This window comes from Bos indicus, chromosome X (assembly GCF_029378745.1).
Source record: "Bos indicus isolate NIAB-ARS_2022 breed Sahiwal x Tharparkar chromosome X, NIAB-ARS_B.indTharparkar_mat_pri_1.0, whole genome shotgun sequence".
NCBI classification, from domain to species: domain Eukaryota; kingdom Metazoa; phylum Chordata; class Mammalia; order Artiodactyla; family Bovidae; genus Bos; species Bos indicus.
Genome location: NC_091789.1, coordinates 99,768,850 through 99,782,883, shown reverse-complemented (window position 1 = coordinate 99,782,883; position 14,034 = coordinate 99,768,850).

Sequence of the window (14,034 nt, the reverse complement as noted above, 5' to 3'; positions counted from 1 at the left end):
GTCATCCCCTTTTCCTCTGGCCCCCAATCCCTCCCAGCATCAGTCTTTTCCAATGAGTCAACTCGTCACATGAGATGGCCAAAATACTGGAGTTTCAGCTTTAGCATCAGTCCTTCCAAAGAAATCCCAGGGCTGATCTCCTTTAGAATGGACTGGTTGGATCTCCTTGCAGTCCAAGGGACTCTCAAGAGTCTTCTCCAACACCACAGTTCAAAAGCATCAATTCTTCGGCGCTCAGCTTTCTTCACAGTCCAACTCTCACATCCATACACGACCACAGGAAAAACCATAGCCTTGACTAGACGGACCTTTGTTGGCAAAGTAATGGCTCTGCTTTTGAATATGCTACCTAGGTTGGTCATAACTTTTCTTCCAAGGAGTAAGCGTCTTTTAATTTCATGGCTGCAGTCACCATTGGCAGTGATTTTGGAGCCCCCCAAAATAAAGTCTGACACTGTTTCCACTGTTTCCCCATCTATTTCCCATGAAATGATGGGACCAGATGCCATGATCTTCGTTTTCTGAATGTTGAGCTTTAAGCCAACCTTTTCACTCTCCTCTTTCACTTTCATCAAGAGGCTTTTTAGTTCCTCTTCACTTTCTGCCATACGGGTGGTGTCATCTGCATATCTGAGGTTATTGATATTTCTCCTGGCAATCTTGATTCCAGCTTGTGCTTCTTCCAACCCAGCATTTCTTTCATGTACTCTGCAAGAAGTGTGGTGAGGCCAAAAAAAAGAAAAGAGGCGATTCAGAGACAGACACCAGATGCATGCACAGAGAGATGACCATGTGAACACACATCTGCAAGCCAAGGAAAATGGCCCCATAAGAAACCAAACCTAGCAACACCTTGATCTTGAACCTCTAGCTTCTAGAACTTTGAGAAAATAAAGTTTTGTTGTTAAAACCACCAGTCTGGAGTATTTTCTTATGGCAGCCCTAGCAAACAAATATAGTTGCACAACTCTGAAAATATACTAAAAACCATTTAATTGTACTTTTTAAATGGATGAAGTTTATAGTATATAATATTTCAATAAAATTGTTTTTATAAAAGAGTTATAGGTGATCCCCTCTCACAGCAAAGGATGCAAACTCTGGGCTAGACTAGGTTAACAAACAGTACTGATGCTTCTGTGTCTGGTCCTATGCTGAGTGCTGCTGGGTCACAGGGTTTGGTCAGATTCTCAAGGAGCTTACAGCCTGGCATGCAAGATTGTCAGGACCATAGACTATGATCAGTGCTCATGGTGAATGCAGATTTTGAAAGGCCTGAGGTTGACAGAATTTTGAAAGCTGTCTTTAAGAAAAATAGTACAAATTTAGAGTGAAAGTGATTTAGATTTATCAAACAAATTTTAAAATTTACAAATTCCAATTTAAAAAATGGAGAAGTGCCACAAAACATCCTCAAAACTAGAAAAATAAAATATTTTTATTAATTTCCTAACTCATCTCTCTACTAATGTTTCCTTTTTTCTTTTTGGGTGCACTTTGATATCCTTCTGTAAGCAAAGAACAATTATTTTATAACATTTTCAAGAGAGAATAAAAAGAATTCAATTGAATTAAATTCCATTCAACTGATCAAAATATTTTGTTATTGGTAGTTTAGGAAAATTTCTACTTCACAGCTCATTATTAGTAATACAAAATTTGAGACTGTTGTTAAATTTGGGAAAACTTCTATATAGTTTTTTTTTACATGTGAGGTGTAAAATTCCATGATATTTTGATTGTTGTTGTACAGTGACAAGTCTTAAGTACTTCTCAAATTTACAATGCTCAACCACCAAAGACTTGAATGTGGTCTTTGCAAGTGTGAGGAGATGAGGCTTAAATTTTACTGAAAGTCTGAAAGTGAAGTCGCTCAGTAGTGTCCGACTCTTTGCAACCCCATGGACGGTAGCCTACCAGGCTCTGCAATCCATGGGATTTTCCAGGCAAGAATACTGGAGTGAGCTGCCATTTCCTTCTCCAGGGGATCTTCCCAACCCAGGGATCGAACCCAGGTCTCCTGCGTTGCAGACAGACGCTTTACCATCTAAGCCACTAGGGAAGCTAAATTTTACTAGTTCTATGATAAGTCCATCTCTGTGCAGTGCTAGAGGAGAAAGGAGCACGGGGGCCTATGTGAGTCCAGCAGAGGGGGTTCCTGATCCAGCTTTGGGGATTATGGTAAGCCTATGAGAGATAATACCTCAAAGTTTGAGTGGAATTTTGCCAGGTGATAAAGTTTGTATAGATGAGGATAGGAGTGTGTTTCTAAAAGAAACAGCCTTTAATGCTGAGAAAACTATACCAAAAAACAGAAGCAGAAAATAATGTGGTGTATGATGATAATCATGAGCACTCCCAGACTGATCATCTCAGGAGGCGTCAACTCCTACGGGGCTCTAGAGACTCATTCCTGCAGACTCACCAACTTAAATTGAGTTCAAAGAGGCCCAAACAGAAAAACTGAGATTAAGCACTTCCCAGTGACTTCCCACTTTCGAGTGACTTCCCAAAGCCTCAAACGTACATAGAGAGAGTAGGTAAAATTCTAGTCACCAGTTGCAGTGTATGTGTCTTGGGTTTTCCCACATCACCAAGCAATTCTTCAACATCAGCTGGGTGTCCTACAATTCAACTCAATTCTGATACTGAAGAGGAAAAGTTAAAATTTTACATAACCTTCTGCTCATTCTGCCTCTGTAACTCAGCTTGCTCCTTGCAAAGTCTGGATCACTTAAGTCACAAAGTCTCAGAAAGTGGGGACTTACAGTACTAGGAACTGGAGCTTATCTCACTCACCCTGGTCCTGCTCTTTGCAATTGCCCAGCCCCTGCCAACCTGCTTAATCATGCCTGTCCGTGTAAAGGTCAGGCATCCCCCTCCCCATCTTGACTGCTGTTCCTATTTGTGTGAAACTCCTTAGTTTAAACCAGCCTATTACCAGCTAGTGTTGCCCACTATAGTAGGTCTATAAAAACTCTGTAACCCCTTTGTTTGGGGCTCAGAGCTTAGAGTGTTAACTCCTCTGGGCCCATTGGCATAACAAACCTGAGTTCTCCAACTCTCCAAATGTGGTGCTTGGTTTCTTGATTACTGGTTTCTGCAACAATACTATCTACCTGGAAAGAAAGAAAGTGAAAATACCTCAGTTGTGTCCGATTCTTTGTGATCCCATGGACTTTAGCTAGCCAGGCTCCTCTGTGCATGGGATTTCCCAGGCAAAAATACTAGAGTGGGTAGCCATTCCCTTCTCCCGGGTATCTTCCTGACTCAGGGGTCAAACCCAGCAGGCAGATTCTTTACTGTCTGAGCCACCAGGGAAGCCTGGAGATAGTGCTAGATCATAGAAGATCCCACAGGTTAAGGGCTCAGTCACCAGACTGCCTCTCTCTGCACCCTCTCCACCGACCACCCCCCCACCACGCACTACAGACATTGATCCCCAAGTTCAAGGTTGTCACCTGTGCTTCTGACCCACAGGCCCAGGCCCACAGATCAGAGTCCCAGTGACCCTCACCTCACTAGACTGGCTCACATAACTCAAAGAAACATTTTACTTACTAGATTATTGGTTTATTATAAAAGGATATAACTCAGGAACAGCCACATGGAAGAGAACAAGGAGATTCCAAGCTCTCTGAGCATGAAACTCTGCTGGAATCTTCACTTGTTCATCAACCCAGAAGCTCTCAGAACCTGTTCCTTTGGGGTTTTATGGAGGTTCCAGCACAGAGTACAATTGATTAGATGATTGGTCATTGGTAACTGAACTCAAACTCCAGCCTCTCTCCCCTCCTAGAGGTAGAGGGGAGGGACTGAAAGTGCCAACCCTAATCGTGTGGTTGGCTCCACAAAAAACTCACTTCATTAACATAACAAAACACACCTTTCATCACTCTCTTCTCAGAGGAAATTCCAAAGGTTTTAGGAATTCTGTGTTAGGAATGGTTTGAGCAATCTCCAGGAGTTGGTGATGGACAAGGAAGCCTGGTGTGCTGCAGTCAGGGGGTCTCAAAGAGCAACTGAACTGAAGACTCAATGTTGTTGCTTAGTCCTTCAGTCGTGTCCAACTCTTTGGGATGCCATGGACTGCAGTACACCAGGCTTCTCTGTCCTTCACCATCTCCTGGAATTTGTTCAAACTCCTGTCCGTTGAGTCAGTGACACCATCCAACCATTTCATCCTCTGTCGCCTCCACCTGCTGCCCTCAATCTTTTCCAGCATCACAGTCTTTTGCAATGAGTCAGCTTTTCCCACCAGGTGGCCAAACTTCAACTTCAGCATCAGTCCTTCCAATGAATATTCAGGGTTGATTTCCTTTAGGATTGATTTGCTTAATCTTCTTGCTGTCCAAGGGACTCTCCAATATATATTTTTATTATAAATCACAATATCACGATAGACCCACTAGAAATTCCCACATAGGGAGCCCAATTCTAGGCTCCAACAAACCAAGGCCTCTGAATGAACCCTGAGACTTTGCTGTGAGACTGAAAGTGACAAATTTCACCTTTTCTGTGCTTTGAACCCATCTAGCATCTAACAATCTGGTGTAGACAGTATACTTTTTCTCAGAATAATGTTTTTAAATGCATAAACTAAAATATAGAGTTACAGAGGAAACCAATTATATTAAAATACAGTTACCAAAATACTATAAGCATTTATTGTAACATACTTTTCTTTTTGAGCATGCCTTGTAGTATCTTAGTTCCCCAACCAGGGATACAACCTAGGACCTAGCAGTGAAAGCACCAAGTCCTAAGCACTGGACCGTCAGGGAATTCCCAGTATATATATTTCCTTATTAATGCATTAAATACCATGATCTACTAATGGTTTTTCCAGTAGTCATGTATGGATATGAGAGTTGGACTGTGAAGAAGGCTGAGTGCTGAAGAATTGATGCTTTCAAATTGTGGTGCTGAAGAAGACTCTTGAGAGTCTCTTGGACTCCAGGGAGATCAAATCAGTCAATACTAAAGGAAATCAACTCTGAATACTCATTGGAAGTAATATTCATTGGAGCTGAAGTTGAAGCTCCCATACTTTGGCCACCTGATGTGACCAGCTGACTCACTGGAAAAGACCTCGATGCTAATAAAGATTGAAAGCAAAAGGAAAAGGGGGCAGCAGAGGATGAGATGGCTAGATAGCATCACCAGCTCAATGAATGTGCATTTGAGCAAACTCTGGGAGATAGTAGAGAACAGAGGAGACTGGTGAGCTACCATCCATGGGGTCAAAAAGAGTCGGACACAACTTAGTGACTGAACAACAACAACTAATGAAACAGGAGGGAAGGAGCAGAGCACAACCTTTAAAAGAATGACAGCCATTGAGGACACAACATAAGCTGGTTGGAACCAACTAGGTCCAAGAGAGCAGAATAGTCGACTATCCAGTAGACCCTGAGCTTCATTATTTGCTCATTGAAACACATTAGCATGCTAAATGACTCACCCACCAGTGCCATGACAGTCCCCTATAATGAAAAGGACATCTTTTTTGGGTGTTAGTTCTAAAAGGTCTTGTAGGTCTTCATAGAATCGTTCAACTTCAGCTTCTTCAGCATTACTGGTTGGGGCATAGACTTGGATTACTGTGATATTGAATGGTTTGCCTTGTAAACAAACAGAGATCATTCTGTTGTTTTTGAGATTGCATCCAAGTACTGCATTTCGGACTCTTGTTGACCATGATGGCTACTCCATTTCTTCTAAGGGATTCCTGCCCGCAGTAGTAGATATAATGGTCATCTGAGTTAAATTCACCCATTCCAGTCCATTTCAGTTTGCTGATTCCTAGAATGTCGACATTCACTCTTGCCATCTCCTGTTTGACCACTTCCAATTTGCCTTGATTCATGGACTTGACATTCCAGGTTCCTATGCAATATTGCTGTTTACAGCATTGGACCTTGCTTCTATCACCAGTCACATCCACAGCTGGGTATTCTTTTTGCTTTGGCTCCATCCCTTCATTCTTTCTGGAGTTATTTCTCCACTGATCTCCAGTAGCATACTGGGCACCTACTGACCTGGGGAGTTCCTCTTTCAGTATCCTATCATTTTGCCTTTTCATACTGTTCATGGGGTTCTCAGGGCAAGAATACTGAAGTGGTTTGCATTCCCTTCTCCAGTGGACCACATTCTGTCAGACAAGTCATATGTACTGCTAATACTACTGTGTTCAGTTGCCTACATTCATTATGGAAAAAATGTCAAGTTTCAAATGGAAGTTGGTGAAAATAAAATTTTTTAGCATCCATATACATAGACATTCCAAATTATATACATGATGCTTTATAAATACATGAATCCCAGGTTTAATACTCCTAGACCCCTCTAGAGGGAACATTTCAGGCTACCTTAGGCCTTCAGATGAAGATGACCATATTGATATGGTAAAACCTGAACTCCCAAAACCTAAACCAAAATTCAGTCCCCAGCATGAGACCTCAGACAGAGCTCCAAGACTGAAATGCAGGTTGAACTGCCAAATTGAACTCCTAGAGTATAAATGCAGAGTGTATTTCCAGATGAAAATTTTCAGTCAAGGACCCTACTTAGGATTCCAAGACAGCCCACCAGGCAGAAATTCCCAGGTAAGGTCATCACACTGAGATACCTTAGGCATGACTTCTTAAGGCTAAAATATCCCAGACTGAGCCCCCAGTATCTGAGCCTCCCAAAGCCAGCCAGACTCAGCCACCCAGACTGAGCCCTGAGCCTGGCACTCACTTGGTGAGAGGCTCAGTCATATCTTAAACCACAAATCAGGCTCCCATATTGAATCCTTAGGTGTCTCAAGAGTGAATTGTCAACATTTAAACCCTCAAAGTCAGGTTCTCCATAATGAGCCTCTAGGCAGAGCCATAGAACTAAGACCTCAAACTTAGCTCCTTGAAGGAGAATGGGGGTGATACCTTGGAAGTGGGCCCAGACTGAGTTCCCAGAAGGACCCCTCACACACTGAGGCCACAGATATCCCCCCACCAAAAGTACAAACTAATCCCATATTCTGAAACAGATTCCCTCAGACTGAAAACTTAATGTCCCAAATAACATGCCCAGAATGAGCCCTAGAGGGAATCCTCAGAGAGAACAACCAGTATGCACCCCATGAAAGCTATGAGGATGCATCTTATAGACTTTGAACTTCAGGAAGCATAATTGATCAAGAGCCCCAGCTGATGTGTTCTTAAATCCATCCTCTCATTTGTGCAGAGACCATACTTCCCATGAGCTACTCTCAGTCAATGACTGAGTGTGGCAGGGATACTTTGGTGACTGGTTCAAGGAATCCCAGACAGTCTTGCCAAATCTCCCATACATTGCACAGCACTCTAGAGCTCTTTCACTCAACCTTCCCTCCTTCTCTTCTTAGTCTGGATCAGACTGCATTATGTTCCAGTGACTTTTCTCTCATGGGCATCCCCCCTGATAAACGTGTACTCACTTTTGTGACACTAACCCCATCTTAGTGTCTGCTTCTCAGAACTAACACAAGCTCCAAGGAATGAGACAGTGAAGTTAATTGCTCCAGACTGAGCTGTCAATGTTTAAGAACCATAACTCCCATTTTCAGAGTGAGCCTATAGATTGAGATCAGGAGCCAGCACGCTCCCAGATGAACTTCCAAGGTCTCAGTCTCAGACTAACAGCCCAGTCTGAGTGAGTTCTCACAGGCTTGTATGAAAGAAGGAGTGAGCCTGGTGGACCCCCAAAGGCTTCCGGATGAAATTCTCACTCTGAAAACTTTAAGCTTAGGTTCACAGGGCTACCTGCCAAAATTGAGCCCCCAGTCTAACTGCCACTGAATGGGCTCCTCTTAAGACCCCCACTGAGGAAGCTCCCACAGTGAGCCCCCAGACAGCTACCAATGTCTGAGCTGTCATGACATAATCCAAAAATGAATTCCTAGACAAATATCCCGAGAGGGAGTCCTAACACTCCAGAATGAGAACCCTACACTGACTCCTGAAATTGATGACTGAAGGTTAATCCTCCAAATTGAGCCACTTTCCTTAGATTGAACCTCCAAACTCTGGGCCCATAAAACAAACCCAAAGCCCAGAATGAAGCACCAGACTGGTGATACAGATCAGACAGACCCTGGACTGAGCCCTCAGGTAGAATCCAAATAATCAAGCTCCTAAACTGAGCTCTGAACTCTAATGGTTTTTTTCTTTTTTTGCTGTGCAGTGTGGCATGCAGGATCTTAGTTCCCTTACCAGGGATTGAACTTGAGCTCCCCTGCAGTGGAAGTGTGGATTCTTAACCACTGGACTGCCGGAAAGCCCCTGAACTCTCATATTGAAATACTACTATGATCTCGAGCACCCCCAGACCAAACCCCCTATAAAATGAACGTCAAGAATGGGATTATGTGGGCTGAATCTATCATACTGTCCAAAGATTCAGAAATTGAACTGAATCCTTTAGAGTAGGTTTGTAGACCAACGTCCCCCAGCTGTGATCATGAAACTGATTCCCCAGAATGAGCTTTCAGTCATCTAGTCCTTAAGTTCATACCCTCAGAATCAGTACACAAAATTGTATTCACAGAACCAGGGATTCAGACTGGGAATCCCAGGATTCTTGCTACCTGTGTAGCGAGACTGCTAGCTTTACACTCCAACTTACATTGCCCCTTTCCTTCTTTGGAACAGAATCCATATTTTTAGCTGAGTGGGCATAAGCAAGCCCCACTAAAAGACATTTCCAAGTCTTCCTTGCAACTGGGTACAGCTATTTGATATGTGATATATAGGCTTTGGCTAATGAGATCTGAACAGAAGAGAGGGGCAGTTCCTTGGGATTGTTTTTACTTGAAATAAATAAAGGCTTTCATCATATTCAAACCATTCACATATGGTTCAAACCATTCACATATGGTTCAAACTATTCATTTATGGCTCAAACCATCCTTAGCGTCTCTGATGAGATGCCGAACCCTCTAGAATGGGCTGATATCTGAGCCACAGTGAGTCAGCACTCTAAACCCAAATTCTCATGCTGAGCACCCAACAATGAATGATTCAGATAGAACTCCTGATTGATCAGTATTGTGAGATTGATCCTGGTACTAAGGTAGCAATGCCTGAGTCCCTAGACAGGCAACCATAAGGTAGGTGACTCAAACAGTTTCTACGTCAAACCACCAAAATGATGTCTCCAGAACAAATATCTTGCCTAACCTTCCTGAAGAAGTTCCCCAGGCTGTGTACTAGAGATTTAGGTTTCAGAATAAAGTTTCAGACCCCCATACTGAGACCACACTGAACCCCCACCAAAACAAAACTCAGGGTACATCAGAGTAACATCAGAATAAACTGCCAGATGGAGTACCAGTCTCTCACATCCAGTGAGTGAAGTAAAAGTCTCTCAGTTGTATCTGACTCTTTGCAACCCTGTGGATTGTAGCACACTAGGCTCAGTCCATGGGGATTCTACAGGCCAGAATACTGGAGTGGGTACCTTTTCTCTTCTCCAAGGGATCTTCCCATCCCAGGGATGGAACCCAGGTCTCCTGATTGCAGGCAGATTCTTTACTAACTGAGCCACCAGGAAAGCCCCCTTTAACTATGCCTAGTAAACAGGGTAGACCAGCTGATGCCTCCAAATTGAGTTCTTCAGAGTATAATTCCCAGATAGAGCTCCCTGAAATTGATCTGCCAAACTGAGGTCCCAAGTTTGAGTCTCTAGGGTTAGGACTCCATATTAATTTACATGCGATGATAGCCCTACGTGGTCCACTTGGGTTGTTCAGATTGAACCCAAATAAAGGTCCACAGAGTGACTGCATGGACTAGACCCCTGAACTTATTTTTTCACATTGAAATCTTCAGGCTAAGCTCCTATACTGAACCCGAGATTGTTGTTGTTGTTCAGTCACTCAGTCGTGTCCAACTCTTTGCAACCGCATGGACTGCAGCACGCCAGGCTTCCCTGTCCTTCACTATCTCCCAGACTTTGCTAAAACTCCTGTCCATTAAGTCAGTGATGCCATTCAGCCATCTCATCCTCTGTTGCTCTCTTCTTCTCCTGCCCTCAGTCTTTCCCAGAATCAGGGTCTTTTCCAATGAGTCATCAGCTGGCCAAAGTATTGGAGATTCAGCTTCAGCATCAGTCCTTCCAATGAATATTTAGAACTGATTTCCTTTAGGATTGACTGATTTCATCTCCTTGCAGTCCAAGGGACTCTCAACAGTCTTCTCCAACACTACAGTTCCAAAACATCAATGCTTCAGTGCTCAGCTTTATAGTCCAACTCTCACATCCATACATGACTACTGGAAAAACCATAGCTTTGACTAGATGGACCTTTGTTGGCAAAGTAATGTCTTTGCTTTTTAATACACTGTCTAGGTTTGTCATAGCTTTTTTTCCAAGGAGCAAGTGTCTTTTAATTTCATGGCTGCAATCACCATCCACAGTGACTTTGGAGCCCAAGAAAATAAAATCTGTCACTGTTTCCACTTTTTCTCTCTCTATTTGCCATGAAGTGTTGGGACTGGATACCATGATCTTAGTTTTTAGAATACTGAGTTTTAGGCCAGCTTTTTCACTCTCTTCTTTCACCTTCATCAAGAGGCTTTTTAGTTCCTCTCTGCTTTCTGCCATTAGGGTGGTGTCATCTGGAAAGCTGAGATAAACAGCAACAATATTGAAACTTATCTGAGCCCTTTGTTTCTGTAAAGCAACATGGTCCCCAAATTCTCCCTCTCTTTTGGGCTCTAAGAAAGGGTTAACAGCAAAGGACTTCCCTGCTCCTGTGTTGTCCAAGATAAGGCTCAACACCACCTTTCTTTAATGACTCAGATAAAACCTGTCTCTTTCCTTCCTCATCACTTCATGAAGCTCCCAAATCATCTACCCTTGTCTACTTGCCTCCATAGTATCCCAGTATCCCTATTCTTTCAAACATTTCTCCTGTTGTACAGTTTCTCTATTGCACCAACATGAATAAAATCATCTCCTTAATTGTCCAGTGCATTTTGTCTTTTATGCCAATCTCATTGAGGTAGGCTACAACAATGGCTACCACATTGAGGTAGCCAGATCCTCAGAGAAACTGCCTCACTCAGTCATTCATCCAGTCATTCATTAACCAAATATTAATTGAGTGCTGAATGAATGCCAGGCACTGCACTAAGCACGGGGGAGCTAACAAGACAAAGGCTCTGCTTTCACAGGATTTACAATGTGAGTGAGGATAACAGTGGAGAGAGGAACAGTTTTTAATAGGGTGGTCAGGGAAAGCACCTCTGCGTGCAAGCAGAGGTCATGTCCAACTCTTTGCGACCCCAAGGATGGCAGCCCACCAGGATCTCTGTCCGTGGCATTCTCCAGGCAAGAATACTGGAGTGGGTTGCCATGCCCTCCTCCAAGGGATCTTCCCAGCCCAGGGATCAAACCCACAACTCTTATGTCTACCTGCATTGGCAGGCAGGTTCTTTACCACTAGCATTACCTGGGAATAAGCACCTCTGAGAATATAACATTTAAGCTGTGCCCTTAAGGAGAAGACAGAGGACAAGGAAGATGGTTCCAAGAAAAGGGACAAGAGCAAAAGCCAGGGAATCAGAACTTAGTATGAGATGAAAAGAGCTACAGGAAACAAACAAACAAAAAAAGACCTACAGGAGATGAGGTGTGGCTCATCACCCAGCAATGGCTTTGTTAGTCATGGTAAGAAGTTTGAATTTTATTTGAAATGCAGTGGAAACTGTTGTATGCAGGGGGATAAAATGATGTAATTTACTTTTTTTGAAAGACCACTCTACCTATTTATACAGAGAAGGAATTAATTATAAAGAAGCAAAAGTGGACACAGAAAGACCATTGGGAAGCTATTATAATAGTTCAGACAAGAGACAATGGTGGTTTGGTATAGGTTAGTGGTAGTGGAGACAGAGAGATGTGGACAAATTCAAGATAAATTTTAGAGATAAACCCAATAGTACTCCATAATAAGAACTGAGTATGGAGGAGTTGAGGGAAACAGATGATTCTCAGTTTCTTTTTTTTTTTTTTTTTTTGTCTCTAACACATGGCTTGCAGGATTTTGAACCCATGTCCTCAGTGGTGAAAGCACAGAGTCCTAACCACTGGACCGCCAGGGAGTTCCTGATTCTCAGCTTTCTAGTTCCATAACTGGTGATTGTGTTGTAGGAAAAATGGGGCACAAGAGGATAGTCATATCCCAGGTCTCTGGTGAATCCCTTGGATGGGCTGCCAAGTGAGGGTCCTTGGCTTCGAGCAGGAAAGAATTCAAGAGCAAGCCATAGTAAAGTGAAAACAGGTTTAATTAGAGAGATACACACTCCACAGACAGACTGTGGGCCATTTCAGAAGGGGAGAGCAGCCCAAAGTGTGGGGGTGGTTAGTTTTTATGTGCTGGGTAATTTCATAAGATAACAAGTGGGAGGAATAATCTAATTATCTTTGAGAAGAGTCAGGGATTTTGAGGACCTGGGGCATCATCCACTTTGCTGCCTTTTACAATCAGCCTCAAAACTGTCATGGTACCTGTGGGTGTGTCATTTAGCATATGCTAATGTATCAGAGTAGAGTGAGGCTCAAAGTCCATTTGAAGTCAGATCTTCCACCATCTTGAGCCTAGTTGGTTTTGACCAGGTTATATCACATCCTCAATGGCTATGTCATTCTTCTAAAGGTTGTTTCCTGTCCCCTTATTTCCTGTCTCAGTTGTACTGAAGTAGGGAAAGGAAGCAGGAAGAACAGATTTCAGGGGAATATCAAGATTTTTGTTTTAGACATGGTCAATTTGAGGTGCCTGTGAGATATTCAAATGCAGATGATAAGGGGGCAATTAGGTTTATAAGCTCAGAGAATGTCAACATTTAGAAGTGTGTAAAGGAGAATGAGAAGAAATGGACATGTTTCAAGAAGGAGGGGCTGGTTAACTGTGTCAGATGCTATTGGGAGACAAGTAAGGTGAAAAAAGGAAAGTATCTGTCTGTTGGATTTGACAACATAGTCTTTCCTGACTTTGACAAGAGCAATTTCCACTGAGTGGTGCAAAACTAAACAGGAGTTGGTTGAAAAGTGACTGGGAGGTGAAGTGGAGAAATCAACGTGTAATCTTGAGAAGTTTTGCCATGAAAGAAACAGAAATAATGCATAGCAGGAAGAGCTTGTGGAATTCAAGGGGAACTCTTTTTTTTTGAGGGGGGTGCTGCTTGGGCTTCTCTAGTTGCAGCATGTGGGTGCTTAGTTGTCCTGAAACCTGTGGGATCTAGTTACCCAGTCAGTCAGTCAGTTCAGTTCAGTCGCTCAGTCGTGTCTGACTCTTTGCGACCCCATGAATCACAGCACGCTAGGCCTCCCTGTCCATCACCAACTCCCGGAGTTCACTCAGACTCACGTCCATCGAGTCAGTGATGCCATCCAGCCATCTCATCCTCTGTTGTCCCCTTCTCCTCCTGCCCCCAATCCCTCCCAGCATCAGAGTCTTTTCCAATGAGTCAACTCTTCACATAAGGTGGCCAAAGTACTGGAGTTTCAGCTTTAGCATCATACCACGGATCAAACCTGAGACCCCTACATTGGAAGGCAGATTCTTAACCACTGGACCACCAGGGAAGTCTCAAGGGGGATTCTTAAAGATGGTAGATGATAGAGCAGGTGCATGCATGATGACATGAGATGGGACTGACTGAAGGAATGCAGTCCTTGAGTAGGTGGGAGGAGTCCAAAGCAAAGGTGGAGGGACTGGTCTTATATGAGGAGGGAGAGTTTTTCCCTGTGAAGAGGAAGTTGTGTATAGAGAGGATAGTAGATCTGGTGGTAAGATAAGGAAATTCCTGTTTGAATACATCTATCTTCTTAATGAAGGGTGATGTGTGGTCATCAGCTAAAGGTGAGGTCAGAAGCTGGGATGTGGGAGATTTGGGAGAAGAAGAGAAAGTATGAAATAGTTCTCTCTGTGAGCATAGCAGAATTGCAATGCTACCAATGCCCATCTGAGGTATGCAACCAATAATTTAGAGTGAAATCAATTGA